This window comes from Xiphophorus hellerii, chromosome 8 (genome assembly GCF_003331165.1).
Source record: "Xiphophorus hellerii strain 12219 chromosome 8, Xiphophorus_hellerii-4.1, whole genome shotgun sequence".
Taxonomy (NCBI): Eukaryota; Metazoa; Chordata; class Actinopteri; order Cyprinodontiformes; family Poeciliidae; genus Xiphophorus; species Xiphophorus hellerii.
In genome coordinates this window covers 29,822,168-29,839,988 of record NC_045679.1, presented here as the reverse complement: position 1 = coordinate 29,839,988, position 17,821 = coordinate 29,822,168, and the positions used below count along the sequence as shown (strand labels likewise).

The following is a 17,821-nucleotide window of genomic DNA, read 5'->3' as shown; positions in this document are numbered from 1 at the left end:
AACATAACCAGCTAAACTTGGAAACTCATCATAACCTTTGATTCTAAACCTAACCAATTAAATTAAGTCTTAAAATTCGCTTTAACGGTTGACTCTAAACCTAAGTAATTGGGATTTTGAACCTAACCATACCCTTTGACTCTAAACCTAACCAATTAAATTAAACCTTAAAATTCGCGTTAACGGTTGACTCTAAACCTAATTAAGTGGGATTTTGAACCTCACCATGCCCTTTGACTCTAAACCTAACCAATTGAATTGGGTCTTAAAATTCGCTTTAACGGTTGACTCTAAAACCTAATTAAGTGGGATTTTGGACCTCACCATACCCTTTGACTCTAAACCTAACCAATTAACGGGTAGTTTTGAAGCTCATTATGACCCTTGACCTTAAAACACAACCAATTAATTTGGAAACTTATTATAACTTTTATTCTAAACCTAACCAATTAAAGTTGGCCCTGAACCGTATTAAAATTGTGGACTCTAAACCCAATTTTTTAGTTTTACTTTTAACTTCACTTTAACTTTTATCTTTTATCTTTTATTTAGTTACTTATCAAAAAAATTTTCCCTATGCAGTACATGACAATACACGCATAGTTTAGTTGGGCTGGTCCCACTAAACAGGCATCCACTTTGCACTTACACAGCACATCACAGATCAGGTTACTTGTTAACAATTGCACATAACACCTATAAGACAGGGTCCAGTCATCCCGGCTAGCTGTATGATCTCGAGTGAGAGCGCACTACCTTGGATGAACCAAGATGACCGTAGGCCGGTTTATGGGCGTAAGAGAGCGGTTCAAACAAGGATCAAACAAAAACCTATATCAGCCAGATCCTCGGTCACCTAGCTTGGATCTCTGGTGTCTTCGAAGAAGCACACTGTCTGCACCCACCGGCAAACAACAAAACCTACCCATTTTGCACCATAACACCCACAAATTATTAATACTTTTCGATCCTTCTTTTACAGAAAAAATGTTATAAGGACGCGTATATATAAAGAAAGATTTTTTAAAATTTTGTAAATATTTTTTAATAAAAATTTTTTTTCTATTTAATATTTTATAAAAATTAAAAAATTTTCTATTTAATATTTTATAAAAAATAAAAAATAAAAAATTTTTTTTCTTTTCTCTTATTATATGTTTATATATTTAGGTATATATATATATTTTTTTATATATGTAAAAAAATTTTTATATATATTTATATAGGAAGAATTGATTAAAATTAATCGTTCTATTTCCCAACATGACGTTGCCGCTCGGATGCTGGGGCGCATGCGTGCTCTCTCTCTCTCTCTCTCTCTCTCTCTCTCTCTCTCCCCCGCTCGTCCGCTGGAAAGTTCCAGAAGGATCTTGACCGTTGGTTGATACACAGCCGCAACAAACAAGAAGAGAGCGGACATAAGAAAATACATTTTGTTGAAAAATAGTAACAATCTTGGTTGAATATGTAAGTAAATACCTTCCCTTTGTTACGGAACGATCGTTGAATAATTTAAAACAAAAAAAACTTACGGAGATTATTAATTAAATAACTAGTTTTACCACTTTTCCCACTCGAAATTAGCAAAAAAACTGCCAATTGAATATGGAATCCGGCCCGGGATTTGATCACCCCGGGTTGCCGCCGCTGAGGAGGGTGTATGGTGTTGTCCACGGCCGAAACACCCGTTGATCCAGCGGTACACCACTGACGAGCGGATTCTAAAATTTAGATACTTAGCTACGTTTTAACGTCGGTGCGGTACCGCCGAACCGCTGTTAAAAACGCTATTAAAATATTGAGAAAATAGGATAATTGTAAATATCTCTCTCAAAAAATTAAACTAAAAACAATTAAAATAATTTAAGTCTTTTTCGGAGAATAATAAGGATTAGTTAATCCAACTGCTGACTCTAAACCTAATTAATTAATCGGAAAAGGAAAAACTCACCATATCCTTAAACTACATAATCTACCTGATTAATTGGTATTTTTAACTTTATTATGACCTTGACCCCAAAACATAACCAGCTAAACTTGGAAACTCATCATAACCTTTGATTCTAAACCTAACCAATTAAATTAAGTCTTAAAATTCGCTTTAACGGTTGACTCTAAACCTAAGTAATTGGGATTTTGAACCTAACCATACCCTTTGACTCTAAACCTAACCAATTAAATTAAACCTTAAAATTCGCGTTAACGGTTGACTCTAAACCTAATTAAGTGGGATTTTGAACCTCACCATGCCCTTTGACTCTAAACCTAACCAATTGAATTGGGTCTTAAAATTCGCTTTAACGGTTGACTCTAAAACCTAATTAAGTGGGATTTTGGACCTCACCATACCCTTTGACTCTAAACCTAACCAATTAACGGGTAGGTTTGAAGCTCATTATGACCCTTGACCTTAAAACACAACCAATTAATTTGGAAACTTATTATAACTTTTATTCTAAACCTAACCAATTAAAGTTGGCCCTGAACCGTATTAAAATTGTGGACTCTAAACCCAATTTTTTAGTTTTACTTTTAACTTCACTTTAACTTTTATCTTTTATCTTTTATTTAGTTACTTATCAAAAAAATTTTCCCTATGCAGTACATGACAATACACGCATAGTTTAGTTGGGCTGGTCCCACTAAACAGGCATCCACTTTGCACTTACACAGCACATCACAGATCAGGTTACTTGTTAACAATTGCACATAACACCTATAAGACAGGGTCCAGTCATCCCGGCTAGCTGTATGATCTCGAGTGAGAGCGCACTACCTTGGATGAACCAAGATGACCGTAGGCCGGTTTATGGGCGTAAGAGAGCGGTTCAAACAAGGATCAAACAAAAACCTATATCAGCCAGATCCTCGGTCACCTAGCTTGGATCTCTGGTGTCTTCGAAGAAGCACACTGTCTGCACCCACCGGCAAACAACAAAACCTACCCATTTTGCACCATAACACCCACAAATTATTAATACTTTTCGATCCTTCTTTTACAGAAAAAATGTTATAAGGACGCGTATATATAAAGAAAGATTTTTTAAAATTTTGTAAATATTTTTTAATAAAAATTTTTTTTCTATTTAATATTTTATAAAAATTAAAAAATTTTCTATTTAATATTTTATAAAAAATAAAAAATAAAAAAATTTTTTTCTTTTCTCTTATTATATGTTTATATATTTAGGTATATATATATAATTTTTTTATATATGTATAAAAAAATTTTTTTTATATATATTTATATAGGAAGAATTGATTAAAATTAATCGTTCTATTTCCCAACATGACGTTGCCGCTCGGATGCTGGGGCGCATGCGTGCTCTCTCTCTCTCTCTCTCTCTCTCTCTCTCTCTCCCCCGCTCGTCCGCTGGAAAGTTCCAGAAGGATCTTGACCGTTGGTTGATACACAGCCGCAACAAACAAGAAGAGAGCGGACATAAGAAAATACATTTTGTTGAAAAATAGTAACAATCTTGGTTGAATATGTAAGTAAATACCTTCCCTTTGTTACGGAACGATCGTTGAATAATTTAAAACAAAAAAAACTTACGGAGATTATTAATTAAATAACTAGTTTTACCACTTTTCCCACTCGAAATTAGCAAAAAAACTGCCAATTGAATATGGAATCCGGCCCGGGATTTGATCACCCCGGGTTGCCGCCGCTGAGGAGGGTGTATGGTGTTGTCCACGGCCGAAACACCCGTTGATCCAGCGGTACACCACTGACGAGCGGATTCTAAAATTTAGATACTTAGCTACGTTTTAACGTCGGTGCGGTACCGCCGAACCGCTGTTAAAAACGCTATTAAAATATTGAGAAAATAGGATAATTGTAAATATCTCTCTCAAAAAATTAAACTAAAAACAATTAAAATAATTTAAGTCTTTTTCGGAGAATAATAAGGATTAGTTAATCCAACTGCTGACTCTAAACCTAATTAATTAATCGGAAAAGGAAAAACTCACCATATCCTTAAACTACATAATCTACCTGATTAATTGGTATTTTTAACTTTATTATGACCTTGACCCCAAAACATAACCAGCTAAACTTGGAAACTCATCATAACCTTTGATTCTAAACCTAACCAATTAAATTAAGTCTTAAAATTCGCTTTAACGGTTGACTCTAAACCTAAGTAATTGGGATTTTGAACCTAACCATACCCTTTGACTCTAAACCTAACCAATTAAATTAAACCTTAAAATTCGCGTTAACGGTTGACTCTAAACCTAATTAAGTGGGATTTTGAACCTCACCATGCCCTTTGACTCTAAACCTAACCAATTGAATTGGGTCTTAAAATTCGCTTTAACGGTTGACTCTAAAACCTAATTAAGTGGGATTTTGGACCTCACCATACCCTTTGACTCTAAACCTAACCAATTAACGGGTAGGTTTGAAGCTCATTATGACCCTTGACCTTAAAACACAACCAATTAATTTGGAAACTTATTATAACTTTTATTCTAAACCTAACCAATTAAAGTTGGCCCTGAACCGTATTAAAATTGTGGACTCTAAACCCAATTTTTTAGTTTTACTTTTAACTTCACTTTAACTTTTATCTTTTATCTTTTATTTAGTTACTTATCAAAAAAATTTTCCCTATGCAGTACATGACAATACACGCATAGTTTAGTTGGGCTGGTCCCACTAAACAGGCATCCACTTTGCACTTACACAGCACATCACAGATCAGGTTACTTGTTAACAATTGCACATAACACCTATAAGACAGGGTCCAGTCATCCCGGCTAGCTGTATGATCTCGAGTGAGAGCGCACTACCTTGGATGAACCAAGATGACCGTAGGCCGGTTTATGGGCGTAAGAGAGCGGTTCAAACAAGGATCAAACAAAAACCTATATCCCTAACCCTAACCCTAACCCTAACCCTAACCCTACCCTAACCCTAACCCTACCCTAACCCTAACCCTACCCTAACCCTTACCCTAACCTCACAGGAGTAAGAACGTCTCACAAAAACCTCTCCCAGGAACACTCTCCAGGCACTCGGGACACTCCAAAACACACTCTGGTAAGGTTCCCACAAGTACCTATTTTCACAACACTTTGGGCAATTTTCAGGATTTTCACCAACACTGGCCGCACTCAGGGCTACGCCCTGAGCACGGACGAGGCACCTGCCGCACTCAGGGCTACGCCCTGAGCACGGACGAGGCACCTGCCGCACTCAGGGCTTCGCCCTGAGCACGGAAGACACTCCAACAACTCCAATTTTACTTCACCCAGGAACACTCTCCACGCACTCGGGACACTCCAAAACACACTCTGGTAAGGTTCCCACAAGTACCTATTTTCACAACACTTAGTGCGATTTTCACCATTTTCACACATCCACCAACCCTGGCATATCACACATCCCCGCACTCAGGGCTACGCCCTGAGCACGGAAAACCGACTCCCAGCTCGATCCGACGCTCCTAGCGAAACTTGAAAAATCAATGGGAGTCTATGGCAGCTATAGGAAGGGGAGGGGCCAGGGCCACCAAACTCGGTGGAGACCTGGAGGGGGTCGAGACATGTATACACACCGAGTTTGGTCAGGATGGCACGTGTACTTTTTGACTTACAGAGCTTGCTCACTTTTTTTTTTATATGGGTGTCAATGGCAGCTATGTCAACGGAATGAGCTACAGCCACCAAACTTACAGGGAACCTGGGTCCCCTCCATGGGTCTCTCGAGGCCAAGTATGGGCCCCATACCTCAAATACTTTTTGACTTATTGAGCTTGCTCATCCGACTTTTCTGGTTTTCATCCTATATCCTAACCCTAACCCTAACCCTAACCCTAACCCTAACCCTAACCCCTAACCCTAACCCTAACCCTTACCCTTCACTTACCCTAACCAAACACAAGATTCTTCACTTAACCTAACCTCACCCAAGATTCTTCACTTACCCTAACCAAACACAAGATTCTTCACTTAACCTAACCTCACCCAAGATTCTTCACTTACCCTAACCAAACACAAGATTCTTCACTTAACCTAACCTCACAGGAGTAAGAACGTCTCACAAAAACCTCTCCCAGGAACACTCTCCAGGCACTCGGGACACTCCAAAACACACTCTGGTAAGGTTCCCACAAGTACCTATTTTCACAACACTTTGGGCAATTTTCAGGATTTTCACCAACACTGGCCGCACTCAGGGCTACGCCCTGAGCACGGACGAGGCACCTGCCGCACTCAGGGCTTCGCCCTGAGCACGGAAGACACTCCAACAACTCCAATTTTACTTCACCCAGGAACACTCTCCAGGCACTCGGGACACTCCAAAACACACTCTGGTAAGGTTCCCACAAGTACCTATTTTCACAACACTTTGGGCAATTTTCAGGATTTTCACCAACACTGGCCGCACTCAGGGCTACGCCCTGAGCACGGACGAGGCACCTGCCGCACTCAGGGCTACGCCCTGAGCACGGACGAGGCACCTGCCGCACTCAGGGCTTCGCCCTGAGCACGGAAGACACTCCAACAACTCCAATTTTACTTCACCCAGGAACACTCTCCACGCACTCGGGACACTCCAAAACACACTCTGGTAAGGTTCCCACAAGTACCTATTTTCACAACACTTAGTGCGATTTTCACCATTTTCACACATCCACCAACCCTGGCATATCACACATCCCCGCACTCAGGGCTACGCCCTGAGCACGGAAAACCGACTCCCAGCTCGATCCGACGCTCCTAGCGAAACTTGAAAAATCAATGGGAGTCTATGGCAGCTATAGGAAGGGGAGGGGCCAGGGCCACCAAACTCGGTGGAGACCTGGAGGGGGTCGAGACATGTATACACACCGAGTTTGGTAACTGTACACCTTATGGTTCGGGAGTTATAGAGAGTGTACCCTTTTTTCAAATGTATGGGAGTCAATGGCAGCTATGTCAACGGAACGAGCCACACCCACCAAACTTTAATAGAATGTGGGTCCCCCCCATGGGCCCCTCTGGGCCCAGTATGGGCCCCCTACCTCAAATACTTTTTGAGTTATTGAGAGTGTACCATCGACTTTTCTGGTTTTCATCCTATATCCTAACCCTAACCCTAACCCTTACCCTAACCCTAACCCTAACCCTAACCCTAACCCTAACCCTTACCCTAACCCTAACCCTTACCCTACCCTAACCCTAACCCTAACCCTAACCCTAACCCTATTTTCACAACACTTTGTGCAATTTTCAGGATTTTCACCAACACTGGCCGCACTCAGGGCTTCGCCCTGAGCACGGACAACGCACACTGGCCGCACTCAGGGCTTCGCCCTGAGCGCGGACAACGCACGGACAATGCACCCTGGCCGCACTCAGGGCTACGCCCTGAGCACGGACGAGGCACCTGCCGCACTCAGGGCTTTGCCCTGAGCACGGAAGACACTCCAACAACTCCAATTTTACTTCACCCAGGAACACTCTCCAGGCACTCGGGACACTCCAAAACACACTCTGGTAAGGTTCCCCCAAGTACATATTTTCACAACACTTTGTGCAATTTTCAGGATTTTCACCAACACTGGCCGCACTCAGGGCTACGCCCTGAGCACGGACGAGGCACCTGCCGCACTCAGGGCTACGCCCTGAGCACGGACGAGGCACCTGCCGCACTCAGGGCTTCGCCCTGAGCACGGAAGACACTCCAACAACTCCAATTTTACTACACCCAGGAACACTCTCCAGGCACTCGGGACACTCCAAAACACACTCTGGTAAGGTTCCCCAAAGTACATATTTTCACAACACTTTGTGCAATTTTCAGGATTTTCACCAACACTGGCCGCACTCAGGGCTTCGCCCTGAGCACGGACAACGCACACTGGCCGCACTCAGGGCTTCGCCCTGAGCACGGACAACGCACGGACAATGCACCCTGGCCGCACTCAGGGCTACGCCCTGAGCACGGACGAGGCACCTGCCGCACTCAGGGCTTCGCCCTGAGCACGGAAGACACTCCAACAACTCCAATTTTACTTCACCCAGGAACACTCTCCAGGCACTCGGGACACTCCAAAACACACTCTGGTAAGGTTCCCACAAGTACCTATTTTCACAACACTTAGTGCGATTTTCACCATTTTCACACATCCACCAACCCTGGCATATCACACATCCCCGCACTCAGGGCTACGCCCTGAGCACGGAAAACCGACTCCCAGCTCGATCCGACGCTCCTAGCGAAACTTGAAAAATCAATGGGAGTCTATGGCAGCTATAGGAAGGGGAGGGGCCAGGGCCACCAAACTCGGTGGAGACCTGGAGGGGGTCGAGACATGTATACACACCGAGTTTGGTAACTGTACACCTTATGGTTCGGGAGTTATAGAGAGTGTACCCTTTTTTCAAATGTATGGGAGTCAATGGCAGCTATGTCAACGGAACGAGCCACACCCACCAAACTTTAATAGAATGTGGGTCCCCCCCATGGGCCCCTCTGGGCCCAGTATGGGCCCCCTACCTCAAATACTTTTTGAGTTATTGAGAGTGTACCATCGACTTTTCTGGTTTTCATCCTATATCCTAACCCTAACCCTAATGGCAGGTGGTGAGATACAAAAAAAGACACAGGGAGCGTCCCCCTGCCCACACAAATTTTGTTGGAATGGGAAGAGGGAAGGACCGTGCAGCCCCTGTTCCCTTTAGGGAGCAGGCTAGAACATTTATCCCTAACCCTAACCCTAACCCTAACCCTAACCCTAATGGCAGGTGGTGAGATACAAAAAAAGACACAGGGAGCGTCCCCCTGCCCACACAAATTTTGTTGGAATGGGAAGAGGGAAGGACCGTGCAGCCCCTGTTCCCTTTAGGGAGCAGGCTAGAACATTTATCCCTAACCCTAACCCTAACCCTAACCCTAACCCTAACCCTAACCCTCTCCAGGCACTCGGGACACTCCAAAACACACTCTGGTAAGGTTCCCACAAGTACCTATTTTCACAACACTTTGGGCAATTTTCAGGATTTTCACCAACACTGGCCGCACTCAGGGCTACGCCCTGAGCACGGACGAGGCACCTGCCGCACTCAGGGCTACGCCCTGAGCACGGACGAGGCACCTGCCGCACTCAGGGCTTCGCCCTGAGCACGGAAGACACTCCAACAACTCCAATTTTACTTCACCCAGGAACACTCTCCACGCACTCGGGACACTCCAAAACACACTCTGGTAAGGTTCCCACAAGTACCTATTTTCACAACACTTTGGGCAATTTTCAGGATTTTCACCAACACTGGCCGCACTCAGGGCTACGCCCTGAGCACGGACGAGGCACCTGCCGCACTCAGGGCTACGCCCTGAGCACGGACGAGGCACCTGCCGCACTCAGGGCTTCGCCCTGAGCACGGAAGACACTCCAACAACTCCAATTTTACTTCACCCAGGAACACTCTCCACGCACTCGGGACACTCCAAAACACACTCTGGTAAGGTTCCCACAAGTACCTATTTTCACAACACTTAGTGCGATTTTCACCATTTTCACACATCCACCAACCCTGGCATATCACACATCCCCGCACTCAGGGCTACGCCCTGAGCACGGAAAACCGACTCCCAGCTCGATCCGACGCTCCTAGCGAAACTTGAAAAATCAATGGGAGTCTATGGCAGCTATAGGAAGGGGAGGGGCCAGGGCCACCAAACTCGGTGGAGACCTGGAGGGGGTCGAGACATGTATACACACCGAGTTTGGTCAGCTTGCCGCTTATACTTTGGAAGTTATCGAGCTTGTCCGAACTCGTCCGATGAATGGGAGTCAATGGCAGCTATGTCTTAGGAAGGGGCCACAGCCACCAAACTTGCAGGGTACGTGGGTCCCCTCAGACGATCTCTCGAGGCCAAGTATGGGCCCCATACCTCAAATACTTTTTGAGTTATCGAGCTTGTCCGAACGCGTTTTCTGGTTTTCATCCTATATCCTAACCCTAACCCTTACCCTAACCCTAACCCTAACCCTCCTATATCCTAACCCTAACCCTTACCCTAACCCTAACCCCTAACCCTTACCCTAACTCCAATTTTACTTCACCCAGGAACACTCTCCAGGCACTCGGGACACTCCAAAACACACTCTGGTAAGGTTCCCACAAGTACCTATTTTCACAACACTTTGGGCAATTTTCAGGATTTTCACCAACACTGGCCGCACTCAGGGCTACGCCCTGAGCACGGACGAGGCACCTGCCGCACTCAGGGCTTCGCCCTGAGCACGGAAGACACTCCAACAACTCCAATTTTACTTCACCCAGGAACACTCTCCAGGCACTCGGGACACTCCAAAACACACTCTGGTAAGGTTCCCCAAAGTACATATTTTCACAACACTTTGTGCAATTTTCAGGATTTTCACCAACACTGGCCGCACTCAGGGCTTCGCCCTGAGCACGGACAACGCACACTGGCCGCACTCAGGGCTTCGCCCTGAGCACGGACAACGCACGGACAATGCACCCTGGCCGCACTCAGGGCTACGCCCTGAGCACGGACGAGGCACCTGCCGCACTCAGGGCTTCGCCCTGAGCACGGAAGACACTCCAACAACTCCAATTTTACTTCACCCAGGAACACTCTCCACGCACTCGGGACACTCCAAAACACACTCTGGTAAGGTTCCCACAAGTACCTATTTTCACAACACTTAGTGCGATTTTCACCATTTTCACACATCCACCAACCCTGGCATATCACACATCCCCGCACTCAGGGCTACGCCCTGAGCACGGAAAACCGACTCCCAGCTCGATCCGACGCTCCTAGCGAAACTTGAAAAATCAATGGGAGTCTATGGCAGCTATAGGAAGGGGAGGGGCCAGGGCCACCAAACTCGGTGGAGACCTGGAGGGGGTCGAGACATGTATACACACCGAGTTTGGGGAGGATGGCACTTACGGCTTGGGAGCTAAATACGATGAGACGATTTTTCAAATGAATGGGAGTCAATGGCAGCTATGTCAAGGGAATGAGCTACAGCCACCAAACTTACAGGGTACCTGGGCACCCTCCATGGGTCTCTCGAGGCCAAGTATGGGCCCCATACCTCTTTTACTTTTTCAGCCAAATACGATGAGACGACGACTTTTCTGGTTTTCATCCTATATCCTAACCCCTTAACCTAACCTCACAGGAGTCAGAACGTCTCACAAAAACCTCTCCCAGGAACACTCTCCAGGCACTCGGGACACTCCAAAACACACTCTGGTAAGGTTCCCACAAGTACCTATTTTCACAACACTTTGGGCAATTTTCAGGATTTTCACCAACACTGGCCGCACTCAGGGCTACGCCCTGAGCACGGACGAGGCACCTGCCGCACTCAGGGCTTCGCCCTGAGCACGGAAGACACTCCAACAACTCCAATTTTACTTCACCCAGGAACACTCTCCAGGCACTCGGGACACTCCAAAACACACTCTGGTAAGGTTCCCACAAGTACCCCAAAATACGACACTTAGAGCAATTTTTACCCTTTTTGCAAACTCCACCAACCGTGGCAAATGACATGTCTGCGGACTCGGGGGGACCGGCTGAGCACGGAAAACCCACTCCCAGCTCGATCCGACGCTCCCAGCAAAACTTGAAAAATCAATGGGAGTCTATGGCAGCTACAACGACGGAAGGGGCCAGGGCCACCAAACTCGGTGGAGACCTGGAGGGGGTCGAGACATGTATACACACCGAGTTTGGGGAGGATGGCACTTACGGCTTGGGAGCTAAATACGATGAGACGATTTTTCAAATGAATGGGAGTCAATGGCAGCTATGTCAAGGGAATGAGCTACAGCCACCAAACTTACAGGGTACCTGGGCACCCTCCATGGGTCTCTCGAGGCCAAGTATGGGCCCCATACCTCTTTTACTTTTTCAGCCAAATACGATGAGACGACGACTTTTCTGGTTTTCATCCTATATCCTTACCCTAACCCTAACCCTATCCCTTACCCTAACCCTAACCCTAACCCTAACCCTAACCCAGTATGGTCCCCCTCACTCTTATACTTTTTGACTTACCGAGCTCGGGTCGTCGACTTTTCTGGTTTTCATCCTATATCCTGTGCATAACCTGTGCATAACAAATTCTGTCGCCTTCGGCGACAGAATTTAGTTTTGTTTCCCCTAACTTTTTGTTTACATCCAGAATTGTCATCCTGGACAAGCAGCAATATTTGTGGGAATGTTACAATTATCTGACCAAAATTATTACTCGAAACTGCCTAAGCCGATCTACCCAGAGACCATTCCGATTGTGGCTAAAATTCTCAATCAGTTACATAAAACCAAATTCATTTCAGCAAAACAAAAAGCATATTTATTAAGACCATTGGAACCCAGGTCCAGATTGTTTTACATTTTGCCTAAGATACACAAAAATCCAGTTAAATGGAGTGTACCTTTGAAAATCCCCCAGGGTAGGCCCATCGTCTCGGATTGCAGCAGCAAGACGTATGGGACGGCTGAATTTATTGATTTTTATTTAAATCCTGTCAAAATTACATCAAAGTCACATCAAAGAGACATATAATTTTGTTGACATTGTAAAGAAAAAACATCCAAATTCCTGTACATTCCTTGCTTTGTACTATTGATATAGACAGCTTATTGACAAATATTGTTACTACAGAGGGTATGAACGCCATCCGGAATGTCTTTTGTAAGAATCCTGATGGAGGGAGAACTGAAAAGGAACTCATTCAACTTTTAGAGATCAATTTGCTCAGGAATGATTTCCAGTTCAACGGTGAGTGGTTCTTGCAGGTCAAGGGAACTGCCATGGGTAAGAGGTTCGCGCCGGCCTACACGAACATCTTCATGGCCGAATGGGAGGAGTCTGCTCTGAGTACCTGGAATAAGAAACCGGTGCATTACAGGTATTTAGATGACATCTGGGTTGTTTGGACTCATTCAGAGGAGGAGTTTAACTACTTTCTACACACCCTAAACACTCACAACGCCTCAATCAAATTAAAGTCTTCCACCATCCACACTGCAGTGGATTTGTTGGATACCACGACCTTTAAAGGTCCATATTTCAGCAACACCGGCCGATTGGACATCAAAGTTTATGTCAAACCTACTTATACGCATGCATTGTTATTTAAATCAAATTTTCATCCGAGGCACACGTTTGCAGGATTAGTTAAGTCACAATTGATTCGGTTCCACAGATTTTGCACACAAAAATCATATTTTTATTAACCGGTTAGGGTGCTGTTCTCAGCCTTGTCCAGCAGGGGGTACCAGAGGTCCTTCTTAAGGAGGTGTTTGACGTCTTTTTCTGAATCCAAACAGCCAGAGGACACTGTGACACTTCCTTTTATCAGCACCTACTCACCTACTAACGTCAATCTGGCCCGAGGTTTGAGACAAGATTTTGTAGGATTCCAAGCTTCTAGTGGAAGGCTGACCAATAAGAGGGTCATACCTGCTTTCCGACAAAACAGGAACCTGAAGGACCATCTCATTCATGCTAAACCCAGGTCACAGATTGAGCCGAGCGCAATTGGACAGGGATGGTGTTTCAGACACCAGAAATGGCTGCTGAATCACCATAACCACATATTTAGTCCCGCAAGGCGGGGGCCCACAAACGCAAAATTGTGTTTATTTAATTAGATGCCGAGTCTGCAGACCAGATTTGTGGGTCATACGGCAAATACAATGCTGGCCCGACTGGTTTTGCATGAACGAGATGTTTCCCGACGGCTGGTGAGGAGGCCCTTTACCCTGCTGAGCTCCCACTTTATTTGGCACAGCTGGAGCTCGGTCAGGGTCATGGTCCTGGAACACAACCTGACCTGGACCTTGGGCCAGAGAACCTTGGTTTGGATGGCCAAACTGGACACCTACTCACCTCTGGGACTGAACAAGCGGTGATCACTTTGGCTTTGGGGGCAGTATGGCCTATGTATTGTGTCAAACTCCAGTCCTTAAGGATTGCTGTCCTGCAGTTTTTTGATGTGATAGAGGTACAAAACGCTGGAATGAAATGGCTTAATTACTGATAGAATTAAAATTATATCCTTTATAAATACTAATCATTATATTTGAGGACTGTTAGAATCTACGTATGTCTGTTCTGTGAGAGATGTCTGCAGAAACTCTGGAAGTGGCCTGCTGAGGAGTGAAAAGGAGGGTACCATGAACGAGACGTTCCAGTGTTCATTATCCAGAGGAATTTCTAACTGATATTCTTATCTTATGAAATACGCTTTTGAAGGTTGTATAATTAACTTGTGTGCATTTGAGTTTGCAGCTGTGCTTTGCTCCTCCTCCTTCAGGGTTGCACACTGTCTGTAATTAGGGCTTCCTAAAATGTAATAAAAGCAGGATGGGGACTCAGTTGAAGCTTCAGAGCATAGGCCGAAATCTGTAACTGGGTTTCAGCTGTGATCTCCCTGCAGGTAAAAACTAAGTTCTGACTCTTGTCTCTTCTTTGTGTCTGTGTTCAGGTAATTTAAACCTAACAATGACCTCCTGTTTGTGTAGATCAGTTCTCCAGAGCCTTAATGACCTAATTATTCTATTCAGGTGGTGCAGCAGAGGCACATCTAAAAGTTGCAGGACTGCAGCCCTTGAGGACTGGAGTTTGACACCCCTCGATTAGACGATATGGAGAGAAAATACTCTCACACAGGGAAGTGCAGAGGGGGAGCTTGAGCCCCTGCTCCTTATATCCTTGATATACCTAAAGCCCTTTCTGAGTTTTTTTTCTTAATTTTTTTTTTTTAATTAATCTGTGTGTCAGGAGGCTTGCTTGTGCCCCTCAACAATAATATTTAGCTAAATATAATAATTTAGCAAAATAAATTAGTCTGGCTGTCCTCTGTCTAATAATGACTGAATGGATTCTCAGTTTCTTTGCTTGCATGTTGTTAAGAAAACGGGTCCATTGTGAGGAGGAGGGGGTGGATCTGCGCCCTCGCTCTATCAAATTATGGGCAAGAATACTTTTTTTTCCAAACATACACTTGTTTGTGAATAAAAACATAGGTTTGATGTTGAATTAGAAAAGCTGTTTCTATTTATTTTTCGTAATTGTCCTCTCAATAGTGGAAAAAGCCTCCTCGCCTCTAAACACAGAAGTGCATCAGCTGCAAAAAAAAACTTCTGACATTAACTTTATCAGGCTGCCCCAGTGCTGGACTAAATGCAAAGTTCACTACAGACAGCGACAGATGTAAGGAATGTCAGTCTTTATATCAGAAATCCTGATATAAAGAAACGGTACAGCGACTGTCACTCAAAGCCCCGGTACCACCTGCTCACTGTTCGCTCTCTGCTTCACTTTAACCTACCGTTTTTACCAGGCGGTTCGCACAGCTGCTGATGGGATCTGGGCTGGATGTGAGCGGCTGTGAATAGAAATTACTGCAGAACCTCAACTGTTAAAGAAAGATTCGACCCATAGCATTTGGAGTTCACAAAATTTCACATAAACATCAGCGAAAATAATGTACCAGTAATTTGGACCGCATCATGAAGCTCAATCCGGTTCCACAATCAAATACGGTAAATCAAAATGACCCAAAAGCATGGGCGGACTGGCATAAGGGCTACCAGGGGATTCCAGCAGTGCAGCGACTCGCTCTTCATGCAGTGCCGGCCCAAGGTAATATGGGGCCTTAGACAGGATCATGATTTAGGATTGTAAACCAGGCGCCCTATCGCTCAGAACGCTTTTGGTGTGAACGCACCATAACAAAGTAAATTTCCTAATTAAATCTTAAATGTACTATTTAATTTTTTTTTCTCTCTGTTGAATGCTTTAAATAAAATTTAATGTCATTGTCATTCTGTGTTAAAATTCAACCATTTCTGTGAGAGCCCCTGAATGTCTTACAAAGCAGCAAACAGTTATTTGAAGCTGCTGGTGCCTCTGGAACCTCAAGGTGGAGGATCCTCCAGAGACTTGTGGTGCATGAACCTATTCGCCCACCCCTAACCAGAGCTCACAAGCAGAAACGGTCGCAGTGGGCCCAGCCGTACATGAAGATTAATTTTCAAACAGACTTGTTCACTGATGACTGCTGTGCAACCCTGGATGGTCCAGATGGACGCAGTAGTGGATTGTTGGTGGATGGCCACCACGTCCCAACACGGCTGTGACATCAGCAAGGAGGTGGTGGAGTAATTTTTTGGGCCAAACTCATGGGGAGAGAGAGAGAGAGCTGGTCGACCCCTAAAGAGTCCCTGAAGGTGTGGAAATGACCTCAGCAAAGTATATGAACTTTCTGACTGATCATTTTCTTTCATGGTTCAAAAAGAAGAGCTGTGCCTTCAGTAGCAAAATCATCTTCATGCAATGCACCATCTCATGCTGCAAGGAATACCACTGTCATTGGCTGCTATGGGCATGAAAGGGGAGAAACTCATGGTGTGGTCACCATCCTCCTCTGACCTCAACCCTATTGAGAACCTTTGCAGTTTCCTCAAGCAAAAGATCTGAGGGTGGAATGCAGTTCAGCTCTGGGAAGGTTTTCTGACATCCTGCAAAGAAATTCAAGAAGAAACTTTCCACAAACTCACAAGTTCAATGGATCAAGAATTGTGCTGTGATATCAAAGAAGGGATCCTATGTTAACATGTAACTCGGTCTGTTAAGATGTTTTTGATTGAAATAGCTTTTGATTTTAGTACATGTGACCACTTAATGCTGCACATTCAAAGAATTACCTTTTGCAGTTCTTTATAATCCATAAAATGTTTAGAAAATCTGCTGTGCATAATAATTTGGAACAGTGCATTTTGAGTTTAGAAACTCAAAATGAGGATCGGAACCAGGAACCTAAGGGTTAAACAACCTGATAAAGAAGGTTAGTTCTGTTCTGGGGACAACTGTGGAACTTCTGGAGATGACGATGCAAAGAAGGATTCTTCATAACATCAAGTTAATTCTGGACAACCCTGATCATCCTCTTCATGACACTGTCTTGGGAAAACGTTTTTCAGTCAGAGGCTTCTTCAAATTAATAGACTGCTGCAAGAGTTCTTCCCTGCCAAAAGCCATCACTATCTGCAATAACAATTAATTCATATTAATTTGAATTAGTATGATCCCTCCAGTATTAAAGTATTTTTGACATTAATAAGTAAGTTGAATAGACTTGACATAATGCCTAAAAATAGAGTTGTATGCAGTTAAGCTACAGTAAGCTAAACAGGCTAAACGTGTGACTATAAAAAGTAACCCTGTGTCATACGCCACGGTAACAAATCAATCTTCTTCATAGTTTGTGGATGTTTTACCCATGTTTAGTTTGGGTAAATTAATAGTTTTGTTATTCAAGGCCAACATTCAATGTAATTATGACTTCAGTGCATTTTGATGAAATCACAATTTTAGTATGCCGTGTCAACAGTGTGTGCTCCAGTCCGACACCCCTAAGAAGAAAAATCTAACCTAACCCTGTCTAACCCTTTCAAGCAGATTAAAACCCAAATTTATTCCAGTTTTGAACATTTTGGATGTTTAATAATAATCAAAGTTTACCTGATAGTGCATGCTCAGTCTCATTAAGGTAGTGAAACCAAAGTGGTTGTTAATGAGATTGAGCATGCTTGCTTTCAAGTAAAATTGGCTGACAAGGATATTACATGAATTCTAAAATAAATGCTGAGATATTTACCATGGCAAAAGAAAGCTTGCTCATAAAATAGTTTCTGATATGTGACAGAGCTTGAAAATAAATGGATAAACACACAAGAAGGATTTAAAATTTTGTTCTGGATTCAACGGGAAGCCAGTGAATAGAAGCCAAAATAAGAAAATGATTTTTCTTTTATTTTCAT

General features: G+C 44.0%; 1 long non-coding RNA gene across 1 annotated transcript; it reads right to left on the bottom strand.

Annotated features, from left to right (window-relative positions):
- Nucleotides 1–3,289: 3,289 nt before the first annotated feature.
- On the bottom strand, nt 3,290–4,889 carry LOC116723936 (uncharacterized). Its single transcript, XR_004340074.1, has 2 exons — nt 4,364–4,889; nt 3,290–4,264 (listed from the first exon to the last, which is right to left on the bottom strand). It is a non-coding gene; the product is annotated as an uncharacterized LOC116723936 (long non-coding RNA).
- Between the last annotated feature and the right edge of the window lie 12,932 nt (nt 4,890–17,821).